Consider the following 14,157-nt stretch of genomic DNA (forward strand, 5'->3'; position numbering starts at 1 on the left):
GAGTATGTAATTTTTAAAGATTGGAAAGACTCGACATGTGGTTTTTAATGATAAACATAATGTATACTACAACAACAAAGAATTGAAAGAATATGCCAATGTACCAAGCTCTATTCCTTTAGAGATGGATGATTCCAATGCACTCAACTATAGAACTGACATCTTATCAAAAGTCGATGACTTCATTGGTACGGAGAAAGAAAAAGATTTCACAAGTGATGCCTTATCCAGGGTGGATGAGTTCATGAACATTGAGAACTTGGGCAAAGATGTCAAAAGTGATATCTTATCAAGCATGGATGGCTTCATGGATACTGATAAAGTTCTTGGAGTCAAACCAAGTAACTATGGAATTATGGAAATCATGCACGATGATATAATGAATGATGTTCTCTCAAGAGTAGAGGAGTTTCAAGATGATGGAGTTATGAAATCCATAGAAAGTGCATCAATAAGTGATGTTCTCTCAAGAATAGATGAGTTTGAAGATCGTTTTGGACACTCTATCGCCACTGTGATAAGTGGTTCTACGATTGTATCAAAAGAAGGGGTGAGATCAACAAAGGACTATTCGGTATTTGACTTTGACTGTGAAACAGTTAATTTTACAAATGGTTCTACGAATGTATCAAAAGCAAGCATGAGATCAACAAAGGACTATTCAGTATTTGACTGTCAGAGTGATAAGATCAAGGATGCAACATCCCATGAAAACAAAGTGACAAATAAATCTTACAAGGAGAACTGCACAAATCCAAATAAGAATGTACAGAAGGTCCCAAAACAGACATACAAATGCATGAAACGAAAGCGAGTCCAGGCAGATCTAGAAAAGCAACCAAAGAGAATAAGAGAAATCAATGAAGATGTTATGCTAAAAGCAATGCGATCTACATGCTATAAGCATAGATGTATGCAATCCATTAACTTACATGACGTCAAGGGCTGTCATTAGGAAAAAAGGGAGCTCATTTTGGGGCCTTTTAGAAGAGAGAGAAAATAGGCTCTCAACCAATCAGGAGTGGGCCAACGTAACGTTGAAATTTCAACAAAAGAAGATGAAAATAAGAAAAAGAAATAGTACTATATGTTCGTAGAAGCATGTCACATTAATGAGGTGATCTAATTTGAATCTTTAAAAATTTTATTTTCTGTGCAGAATTTGGCGATTGTGACACCGCAGACGTGTCCAAAACGGCCCAAAACCCCAAGAACGGCACTGGAAATGCTGGAATCAGACATCCGGAGGCCCGGAAACGACCAAAAAAGGCCGAAAAGTGGGATTTGCAGCAAAACGCGATTTGGTACAGACCCACAGGAACGTCCACCGCGCAACGTCCTGTTCAGCCCACGTTTCTTTCCCAGTTAACGGCCGTTACGTGGGTCGGCACGTTAGACCCCTTCGGGCTATCCCCAAGTCCCGGTTTGGTACCCAAACGGTTCACGGTTTATACAATGGTATGGAGAATGCAAATGGCCCTCACCGTTCCCCACTCGCTTTCACGTGCCCTCAACCCGTCCCACGTTTTGCATTCCTGTGCGTGCGCTTCAACGTGCACCACGAGGACACAACCCACAAGATGACATGATGACGTTACTGGCAGAGCGGTACTAGATGGAGTGCCAAACGGTCGCTAAAACGCGCTTGATTGCAACAGAATATATTTACAAGCAAGAGGGAGCATAAACGGCCGCTGACGTTTTCCTCATCCAACTCAACTTAGCATGAGAGAGCACTATCCTCCATTTCACTCCCGGACTCCTCTTCGTCATCCTCCAATTCCTTCTTCACATAAAGTTGCATCACCAGCTTGAATACCACCATGAATTCACGGCGCCAAATCGCGTTTTGCTGCAAATCCCACTTTTCGGCCTTTTTTGGCCGTTTTTGGGCCTCCGGATGTCCGATTCCAGCGTTTCCAGTGCCGTTCTTGGGGTTTTGGGCCGTTCCGGATGCGTCTGCGGTGTCAGAATTGCCAAATTCTACATAGAAAAGTGTTGCTCTTATATGAACATTGAATGTAAAGCATGTGAAAGAATATATTTATTCCTTTTCACACTAACATTTCTCACGCAAGTATCCATATTTTCTTGCTTTTGTAGAGAGAGAAAAGAGAAAATAGTGAATTTCTTACAGGGCCCCAAAATGAGCTCCCTTTTTTCCTAATGAGAGAACATGTTTGGCAAAGGAAAGGGAGCAGAAGAAATGAATACCTACTCATGAGACTGTCTTCCTTTCTTGTAGATGATAAGAGAAGGTGAAGTTTAGGACAACAGATAAGGCCTCTTATAAATGAAAAAAGTATTTACAATAATGCATATCGCATTATTACAGGATTATCACATGGCACATATTGGAATTTGGCTAATAAAGCAAAGTATGGAGTAAAATTTAACATTCATGGAAACACATGAAGGCCCAAAACAAGAGCCTCAATGGTTGCGACAACAACAATTTTGAAAGACTACATTCATGAAAATGCTTTACCGGAACCCTATCTATCAGAAATGCATCTTCTGATAGGTTTGACAAAAAAAGAAGTATTCAACTCTATTGGAGAAACACAAAGGCAAAGAGGGCATGCATCGGCATCTTTTCGTACTTTGTATACTCTTTGGAAAAAAAGCTTTGGACATGTTAAAATACCAAAGAGGCAAAAAATGTCAAAGTGCAACGACTGCGATGATCTAAAGCGAGCACTTAAGAGTGCAACATCTCCAAAACAAAAAGAAGCTTACAAAAAAAAGAGAGAATTTCATCATGGACTTGTTCTACATTCTAGAATAAAATATGCATTTTGGAAGGAGCAAGCTATTTTTCATTTAAATGAGTACATGTGCGTTATTGTAGATGGTATGGATCAAAATACAACAACATTACCTCGATTCGTTAACACTCCACCTAAGCTACAAGGAAAATACTTCTTAAAGACACATCTATGTGGAGTGTTAGTGTATGGATTTAAGTTTTTTGCAGACATATAGATTGATTCCTTGCATCTACATGATAGCAATAAAGTTGTAACATCCATTATGAAGGCAATTCACAATGTACATGTAGAAAATGTTAGATATCAATGCTCCACTCTCAAGTAACTACGCGAGAACCAGCTAACTCTACTTGTAAGACCCCCATATGAGGAGAAGGCATTTGAGTAGCTCGGTTATCCGGTAGGTCCTGGTTTGGACACCAGATGGGGGCCATGTGTGGCCTGATGGTTGGACGGCTTCAGATAGAGTTGGCACACCGCCAACTAGGCTACATGGAAGTGCGGGAAGGCATCCCTTGACTGACTGCACTAAGGGTAGACGGAGCATTTCCCGGGGCAGCCCACTCTCGGGTTGTGGGGCCCGTTTGGAGCCTCAGATGATCCCGGATGGCTGTGGGCTGAACAGAGTCCATAGGTTAGTTGCTCTGTTTTGTGCACCAGTTCTATCGTATGGTCGGTGGCCTATTTCGGGACCGACCCCCAGTCGACCGTTTTGAGCGGACTGGGTCGGCCACCCGATTGAGCCTGACCGACTACGACTGCTGTGGCTATATAAGAGCAAGCCCGTGAAGCCCATTTCATCACTGGCTATAGCAACCCTGATTCCTTAGCATCCAGCCTCCGTCTTCTACTATTTCCGGCACGCCATCGAAGCTTCTTTCACAGGAGCGCACGGTTGGGAGGCAGCGCCATCTATTGTATCAATTCTATAGTAATCAAATTTTTTATTCTCCATACTATCTTGTTTTCTCTCTTGCGTACGAGATCATGTTATCTGTTGAGCACAGACGTTGTATTATTTTCTTACATGGTATTAGAGCCTGGACTCTAGCAAGAAGATTTGGTAGTGTGTTTTTATTTGCGAGCAGATTGTGAGAGATGGCCCAGCCCACAAGACTGCGAATCCCACCGTTCGATGAAAGCAAAAAGTTGGACGGCTCTAACTATCCTCTCTGGAAGTTCAAGATGAAGACCATCCTAAGCGCATATGAGCTTTGGGACACTGCTACTGGGGTGGACGTGAGGCCAGCAGTTCCGAGACCGGATCCAGCCAATGCAAGACAACAGATAGTACCAATTGTGGATGAGATTCTCGCGTGGATAAGAAGAAATGCAGATGCGCTGTGTTCTATTGTCTGTAGTGTTAGTGATTCCATCATGGCGTTAATTCAACATGTTACCACAGCGGAGGAGGCATGGACGATCTTGAAAAATCAGTACGAGACCATGAATCAGACGCGGATTCAGAATCTGGAGACTCAACTTGCGAACGAAAAATTGTCTGAGTCTGAAGCGGCAAAGAAGTTCATCACCAGGGTGAAGAATCTGCGTGATCAGATGACTGCGATTGGCATCACCATCACCAGCAAGAATCTAGCACGAAGGTGCATATGGATTCTCCACCCAAAGTACAACGGTCTTGTTACGGTGCTGAATACGCAAAATAGAAATCCGCCCCTCAACTTTGAGGATTTCAATGCGATGCTTCTAGAGGAGGAGATGCGTCAAAAGACGAGGATCGGAGAAGATTCAGATCAAAGAAAGGTAAGGGTAAGGACTCTGGTAACCCATCTTCTTCTGATGATAAAAAGAGAAAGAAGAAGATCAAGTGCTTTTATTGCAACAAGGCAGGGCACAAGCAGAATGAGTGCCGCAAGAAGATTACAGATGAGAAGAACGGAGTAAAGAAAGAGTCCAACAACAGTGCGCAGGCAGTACCAATAGAGCTGTTCATCGCAATTGAGGAGATTTGCATGGAGGCAGTTCATGTACCTGCGGATGAACCGTGGATCATTGACAGTGGTGCATCGTGCCACATGACCAGCCGAACGGATTGGTATACCTCTCTACAACCGATAGGGAATGACATCATGGTAGCTGTTGATAATGATGCAAAATGTCTAGCAAAAGGAAAAGGTATGATTGCCCTCAAGTCAGATGGAGTTGTAAAACAGTTGTCCGATGTTCTTTATGTGCCAGATATCAAGAGGAACTTGTTGTCCATTTTTGCGATCACGGATCGGGACCTCAAAGTTCAATTCGATAAGAATGGTGCACAGATCCTGGATCTTCAAGGAAAGGTCATTGGTAAAGGTACACGGAACAACAACATTTACGAATTCTCAGCTTTCAATGCTCGAGTGGATGTGAAGAACACTAAGCTGTGGCATGAGAGGTTTGGTCATCTAAACCTTAGTTCTTTGAAGGAGATGCATAAAAGTGGAATGATTGCAGACCTACAAGAAATTTCAGATTTGCCCGATGTATGTGAAGCTTGCATGATGGGCAAGCAGCATCGGCAGCCCTTTCCTAAAGAGGCCAGCAGAGCAAAGGCTCCTCTAGAGCTCTCGTTCACACGGACCTCTGTGGAAATATGGAGATGGAAGCTTTGGGTGGTTCCTTCTACTTCATGACGCTGATCAATGACAACAGTAGAAGGATATGGATATACTTCCTAAAGACGAAAGACGAGGCTTTCAGTAGGTTCAAGGAATGGCATGTAATGGTCGAGAAAGAATCAGGGAGGAAGGTGAAGAAGCTGAGATCAGACAGAGGTGGAGAGTTCACATCGACTGAATTCGAAAGTTACTGCAAAAGTCACAGAATCAAGAGGCAGAAACCCCCGCCACATACATCACAGCAAAATGGAGTAGCAAAACGCAAGATGCACGTCATCTGCGAAATGGGCCGGAGTATGATGAAAGGGAAAGATTTGCCAAAGACTTTCTGGGCTGAAGCATGTAACACTACAGTTTACATCCTCAATCATAGCTACATGAAGGCTGTGAATGGGATGACTCCACTGCAAGCCTTTTCTGGTAAGAAACCTTCAACTGCACATTTCAGAGTTTTTGGATGTGACTGTTTTATGCATGTCCCTGATGCTACCAGGACCAAATGGGAACCGAAGAGCCGGAAGTGTATTTTCTTGGGCTACAATGAAGAGGCGAAGGGTTACCGTCTCTATAACCCTATTACCAAGAAGGTAATTGTAAGTTGCGATGTGGTCTTCTCAGAACAGCTGCATCAATTGGAGGAGGATGCTTCCTTCCCAAACAACCAAGACCAGGATATCCATCCAGTACCGCCACCAACAGCAGACCAAACTCCCCCAACGGTGCTTGGGAGGATTCAAGACAAAGAAGATGAAGAAGAGCCTGCAGAACCACAACGACAACGGCCATTCCCGAAGTGGGTAAAGCAGCTTTTGGATGGCAGAGAACCTCCAACCATTGAGGAGGAACCATCCGAACACCGCCGGTCCAAGAGATTAGAGGAGCAAAGAAGGGCGCACGAACACTTGGTCAACTATGCTTTGATGACAGAAGTGATCCGTGCTAATGAACCCAAGTGTCTTGAAGAGGCACAGGGCAATGATAGGTGGATGGAGGCTATGCAGTTGGAGTATGGCTCCATAATGAAGAACAACACTTGGGACCTTGTGGATCGACCAGCAAAACGCAAGGTAATCGGAACCAAGTGGGTGTACAAGACCAAGTACAAGTCCGACGGCACGTTGGATAAGTACAAGGCTCGGCTCATGGCAAAAGGATTTGCACAAGTACATGGTTTTGATTATCAAGATACTTTTGCTCCCACAGCTCAACCAACCACAATTCGCAGTGTTTTGGCTTTAGCTGCCCAAGGAAGTTGGCCCGTGTTTCAGATGGATGTGAAATCCGCCTTTCTGAAATGAGATCTCAAGGAGGAGGTATACGTGGAACAACCACCAGGTTTTGAGATCCCCGGTTCAGAAGGTAAAGTCTGCAAACTAAAGAAGGCACTTTACGGGCTAAAACAGGCCCCACGAGCGTGGTACCAGTGAATTGATGCCTACTTTCTGCAAAACGGGTTCAGGAGGAGCCCATCGGATGCAAATTTGTATATCTTCAGAGAAGGAGGCAAGTGTATGATCGTGGTCCTTTATGTGGACGACCTTGTCATAACAGGGAACCATGAAGAGAAGATCTCGTAGACAAAGCATTTGCTAGGAAGAGAGTTTGAAATGACAGACCTCGGACTGATGCATTTTTGTTTGGGGATTGAAGTTTGGCAGGAGCCGAAACGGATCTTCATTTCACAGCTGAAGTATGCTGGAGAGATACTGAAGGCATTTGGCATGGCTGAGTGCAAGACAGTTGGTACCCCTATGGAGGTTGACGCGAAGCTCTCAAACGAGGATTCATTACCATTGGTGGACGAAGCGTAGTACAGAAGGCTTGTGGGTAGCTTGATTTACCTGTGCAACACACGGTCGGACATCAGTTTTGCGACTGGTGTACTAAGCACGTTTTCCAATAAGCCCCGGGAGAACCATTGGAGGGCAGGGATGCGGGTGCTGAAATACATCAAAGGCACACTTGATTATGGCATCACCTATACCAAGGGCAACATCTTGACCGGATTCTGTGACTCGGATTGGACAGGAGACGTGGACAGCAGGAGATCAGTGACAGGTTATTGTTTCTCACTTGGATCTGGAGTTGTGTCATGGGTCAGCAAGAAGCAACCCATAGTTGCTCTTTCTTCTACCAAGGCCGAGTACAAATCTGCATGCTTTGCTTCTTGTGAGGCAGTGTGGTTGAGGAGGATTTTAGGGGACATGGGTGCAGTGCAGAACAAGCCTACGCAATTATCATGTGACAATCAGAGTTGCATGGCGATTGCAAAGAACCCGGTGTTCCATGCTCGCACAAAACACATTGAGATTCAATATCACTTTTTACGCGAGCTCATCATGGATGGAGAGGTCGACTTGGTGTACTGTCCGACTACAGAGAATGCTGCGGGCATCTTCACAAAGGCTCTTGGAAGAGACTTGCTGGAGAGGCATCTTCATCGACTTGGCATTGGACCGAAAAAGTAAGTTCACTTGTGGGTGGACATTGAGGGGGGGTGTTAGATATCAATGCTCCACTCTTAAGTAACTACGTGGGAACCAGCTAACTCTACTTGTAAGCCCCCCATATGAGGAGAAGGCATTTGAGTAGCTCGGTTATCTGGTAGGTCTTGGTTTGGACACCAAATGGGGGCCATGTGTGGCCTGATGGCTGGACGGCTTCAGATAGAGTTGGCACACCGCCAACTAGGCTACATGCAAGTGCGGGAAGGCATCCCTTGACTGACTGCACTAAGGGTAGATGGAGCATTTCTCGAGGCACCCCACTCTCGGGTTGCGAGGCCCGTTTGGAGCCTTAGATGATCCCAGATGGATGTGGGCCGAACGGAGACCGTAGGTTAGTTGCCCTGTTTTGCGCACCGGTTCTATCGTATGGTTAGTGGCCTATTTCGAGACCGACCCCCAGTCGACCATTTTGGGCAAACTAGGTCGGCCACCCTATTGAGCCTAACCGACTACGACTGGTGGCTATATAAGAGCAAGCCCGTGAAGCCCATTTCATCACTAGCTACAGCAACCCTGATTCCTTAGCATCTAGCCTCCGTCTTCTATTGTTTTCGGCACGCCATCGAAGCTTCTTTCACAGGAGCGCACGATTGGGAGGCAGTGCCATCTATTGTATCAATTCTACAGTAATCAAATTTTTTATTCTCCATACTATCTTGTTTTCTCTCTTGCGTACGAGATCCTGTTATTTGTTGAGCACAGACGTTGTATTATTTTCTTACAGAAAAAGGTCGTCTACCAACAACTTTGAGAGTACAAGCAAACAATTGCGGATGAGAGGATAAGAATGTACTCTTCTTTGCATTTTGCTCAATGCTAATCACTCATAGAATCTTCAATGAGATTGAAGTTGGGTTTTTGTTGGTTGGGCACACACGAGGATATCGATCAGGTATTTAGCATGGTTTCAAGAGAACTAAAACACAAGGACATGGAGACGATGGATGACTTGATAAGAAAATGTGGGATGCAAGTTCGTGGCCACAAGGAAGGAATAGTATGCACAATGGTTGAAAGGATGTATGATTGGAAGAGCTTTATTCTACCTTTCATACAAAAAGGTGGTGATGCCCTGATAGGTCATTGCGCTCCACACTATTTTCGCTTTTTTTAAAGGATGAAAAATTGGTGATGCAATGCCAACACTATTCTCTTGATACAAAATGGGAACCTGAAGAACCTTACTCTCTCTTCAATTCTGAGCAAAGAAATACATCCAACATGGGCTCCTATAAAAGAATTCAGTGAGAAATCCAAAGGTGAAATAGAAGGCTTAAAAGCTTTTATTACATACAAAGAGGAAATGCTTTGGAGATTTCCTGATTGGAAGCCCTCTTGGAAGGAATGGACTACTATTGTAATTAACAAGACCTACCAATTGATAAAGGACCTTGCAAAAATGTGAGAAGATGATATTAAGGCAGAATGGCCTTTATTTTGGCCAAATTTTGGTAACGACTTGCGCCCAGCATGTGGTCTCTTTGAAAATGAGTTTGAATTGCTGCTCCCACATCCATATTGTGGACCCAAGAAGAGAGAGTTTATGCCACAAATAGACATAGAAGTCCATTGTTTTGTTGCAGTTCGACCATCAGATGATGAACATGAGAACGTGAAGTTTTGGGTTGCGAAAGTAGTGGACGTGAGCATGGATGACCGAGGGAGAGCTACAACATTTACAGCAGTATGGTATGAGCCAAGGGGTAGGAAGGCAAACCAGGATAACAATACATTATAGTAGTTGTCTGAAAAAGGAATGGGTCCCAAACCATGATGCAATTTCAAAACTTTCCACAGAGATAGTCATGGTATCTTGGAAATCAAGAACGAAGAAAACAAAGAAGCACATGGGGTATGATGTAGAAGACAAAATAAAATTGCCACGACCAATTATTTCGCACATTACAAAGTTTATAAAGATGCTCGCCAAGGAGAAAGTAGAAGGAGATAGTGCAAATGAAGAATGCCCATGATAACACCATTCAAATATCAAGAAAGAGTGAAGGTGGTGGTGGTCAGATGAGAGTGAATGAAGATGGCACCCAAGCGACAAGTGACAACAGAAAGGACATTCGAATAAGCAAATGTTTGAATCACTCAATTCTGTGACAATAGAAAAGGACATTCAAACAAGCAAATGTTTGGGTCGCCCATTTCTACTTAAGTCACTGTAAAGGCAGAATTAAATTATTGAAAAGGCCACAACAAATCCTTTCATGTTTGGATCACCCATTTGTACTTAACTCACTGTAAGGCATAAATAAATTATTGAAAAGGCCACAATAGATCCTTTGTACAAAGACTCATCCAGAGCAAAATTTCTTGTAAACTTATGATAATGTAAAATTGCAAGCATAGCTATTACTATTTTTTAGAGTAAAAAAGAGGCTTCCATCATGTCTCATGTCTATATAAACCTTTTAATTTCTTGAATATTCAAGAGTGTTATAGTTTTCTACATTGAAAGTAAAAAGAGTCTTGTAGGTCTCTTGTGTACCTTTTTTATATTTTGTGAATCTTCAAGAGCATGGTTTTTCATGGGTTTAAACTAATAACTCAAGGGATTTTTTAATTTAAGAATACGATTCTTAAAAACAAGAAATACAAAATTAGGATTTAATAGTAGTTTTTGCATTATTAGTGCAACATTGTAGAGAGATATTTTGAAATGTATTATGTGGAAATGACAATGCCAGAAAGTAAACTTTTGATTCTCCAATTATATTTTCATAAAGTAAACTTTTCATTTGGGAAGTATTTTAAAGAATAGTCCAAAAGTAGACATATGAGTCCAAAATTAATGAAATAAGTGTTTCATACCTTTTGCTTGATTGATGGAGTATGAAAGCTATTACATTTAGAAATCATTCTGAGGTATAAGTTTCACCCTAATAGAATCAACATCTATACAATATCTTAGTAGATCATAGTGTCTCAAAAATAATAAGATCTTAGGGATACACTAGGGTCAAGCTCAGATGATAGGTGTTAGAGATGTAGCAAAGCATACTAAAGCTTAGCAAACTAAGGAAGCATGACCCTTAGGCTCTTGAATCAATCTATGATAGCCTAGGCTCATTGAAAGTGAAGACCAAAAGAATACTTCTTGTTGGGAATGAGGAGAGTGATCTAAGATGCAAAACAACTTTGTAGCAAAGTCTCATTCATCAAAGTAGCAGAACATCCCTATGCATAGCTAGATTAGTCATGAAAAATGCCATGCACAAATGCAGTTGGAGTAGTGGTAACAATATCGAAAAAACATCTTCAACCAGCACAAATGACTTTGAGCCACACATGTCATGATGTAGATCCACAATTAGGGGGGGGAAACCCAAATGGCAGTCAGCTAAGCCACCTCATTGGCACCATTTTCCTAGACGGTGGTGATGTTTCATGTTTCATCTGCAATGAGGGTCTCCTCGTTTGATGTTGGCACTCTAGTTCTACTCTACATCAGTGTCCCACTACCACGCATTACCATGGCTATAATGTTCGTGCATTACCATCTTAACGATGTTCTCGATTGACACATGCTTGTAGGAATGCCTCAAATTATTAAATCTTCCTATGACGCATGCCAGTAGGAATGCCTCAAATTGTTAAATCTGCCTATGTTCCACCCATCACTCCAGTGGATACGATGCCAAAATTCAGCATTGCAAAACTCCATTGGAGACAGGCTTTTTTTTTCTTTATCCCCGGGCATTTTGGTGCTACCTTGCAATCTACCAATCACAAAATCTTATTCTCTTTGAAATTTTTAGACTCATGTGAATGTTGTTAGATTTTAGACCATTCACTCCTAATTGTAACATTGGAAACTACAACCGATGTTTTCACTCTCATAGCATCGAGTCGGGCATGTCATGCAGCAGGAATGCCCTCTTAGCATGTCAACAGCTCTTGAATAAGGGCAAAGGACATGGAGATTCATGAGAACATAATGTCATGTTGGATCAAGCACGTGAGAGTGAGATGCAAGGTACTGAGAAAGACAGGTTGCATGAATGCAATGATATTGAGGCTTCATCAAGTACAATGATTTTACATCCTTTGGGGCTCTTTTGAATGTCATAACCCATGATATGAAGCGAACATAATGTCTAGATATTATGCTAACCCGGTGGGTACATGCACTGTGTTTCTCTCAACACACATAATAGCTTTTGTAGAGCATGTTCACATACAAGCTTTGAAATATCCAATAATTTTCACTCTTGAGTTCAAATGCTATTTGTCTACTTCAGCCTTTGATGTCAACCAAATTATATATTTCAACTCCTAGATTGGATTTGAGCTATGATAGTTGTTGGCAAACATTAGACCACTTATCTCAAACGACTTGGGTTGTGCTATGGGTTTATGATAGAGTTGTCTCAGTAGAACCTATTGCACTTTGTTATTGGATGTCCTATTTTCTTTCTTGAATTAAAGTGCAATTTAATATATCTAGTTAGGTCTTGTGTGTGAGCTAGATTACATATTTTAATTCCTAGATTAGATTTGAAATTTGGTGAACATTTTGACTCTTGGATGAGGGTCGGATAGTAAGTAGTTTGTTTCTTTGGATTCCGTTAGCAATATTTGCAAGAGTTTCACATTAACTTATGAGTAAAGTTATAGATGATCCAAGGATTCACTTGTAGTGACCTATGTCCTTATGGATTAATGAGGATGTGAATTAGATAGAAGAGGGAATCATGTTCTGTCTTGACTAGCCTAGGGTCATGTTAATCTAACATTAAGACTAACGTTAGGGACTAAGTTTTCTCAGGCATGTGGTCTAACCCTATCCCTCATGGGTTCTTGGTTACATGTACTTGTGTTAGGTCTATGAATAGGGTTCATTTGGAAATGGGTACAGCTGGCCACTTATTCCATGATGACATTCTCTGTGCCACCATTCTTGCGCTACATAGGGACCTTTTTTCTTAAATTTACTCAAAGTGCTTAAAAAATTTTTAGGTGAAAATTTGGAAGATGATTCTCCCTCATGTATTTTATGACTCTCGACTAAGTTAGTGACGCATAAAACCTTGGGCATGTGTGAGGGAGTGGTCGCAACAATTCTTGTAGAAGTAGATGTAGTGGTTGCAAGCTTCTTTGGACTTGATGCTTTGCAAGATATAACCTGGGTAAGATTAAGGCCTGCGCAAAGTATCATTCCCATCAAATATCATTTGCATGGTTGGGTATGCATATTTTCTTATTTCTTACCATGCATCATGCGTGAGTATTAAAAATATATGTATCAAGCATGCTGGTAGCCTATGTGTGTGTCTTGAATGGACATAATACTTTACATAGGTACTAATTTAAGTAAGATTAAGTCCTGTGTAAAGTATCATACCCTTTCAATGTCATTTGCATACTTGGACATGCATATTTCCTTGTCTTTTTACTTAACGCTAAATCCTAAACCCTAAACCCCTAAACCCTAAATCCTAAACTCTAGACCCTAAATCCTAAATGTAAACCCCAAACCCTAAACTCTAAAATAAGTTACTTCATTAAGATTAAACCCTAAATTTATGATCTAAAATTAGGAAAAAATAAAAATATAAAAGTATTTTCAAGACAACCCTCTCTTTTTGCATAAATTTGATTTAAAAATCAACCTGTGAAGAACTGTGTTAGAAAACCACCATTTGAGGTGTAAAATTGGAAAAAAATTGAAAATATGAAATTTTCGGACAAAAATCCATAAATTTTCATATTGTGGAAACCCCCAATTTTTTCCATTTATTTGAAAAAAAAATGTAAAGACATGTTTTGAAAACTCTAGTTTTTTGGTATAGATTTGAAAAAAATTACAAATTTAAAATCATGCTTATGTTATCTAATTCAAGTTTTATTAAAAAATAAGAGTCTTGTCCACTTGAAGGTATGGCATATGCCATATGTTCCAAGAAGAAAAAGAGAGAGAAGGTACCCTATGGTGTACACCAAATGTCCACTTCAAGGTATGGAGTACGCCATATGTTCCAAGAAAACAAAAAGAGAGAAGGTACCATATGTTGTCAAAATAATGTCAAGAATTTGAAATTTATTTCTAAAAAATAGAACTATTTTTTTGAAGGAGCGGCTTTGAGCCACACCTTCACAACAAGCATTCCTAATGTGAAGGTGTGGTGTGAGCCATCTGAGGAGAGAAATCTACATATTGCTTCATTTTGCATTTTTACTCTAAATGGGCTGAATGTTTAAAATAATAGTTGAGCTGTGGAATTGAGCCATACCTTCACAAGGGGATTCCTT

Source organism: Dipteris shenzhenensis, chromosome 14 (assembly GCF_047967505.1).
Source record: "Dipteris shenzhenensis isolate YYH24624 ecotype China chromosome 14, Dip_SZ_1.0, whole genome shotgun sequence".
NCBI lineage: Eukaryota > Viridiplantae > Streptophyta > Polypodiopsida > Gleicheniales > Dipteridaceae > Dipteris > Dipteris shenzhenensis.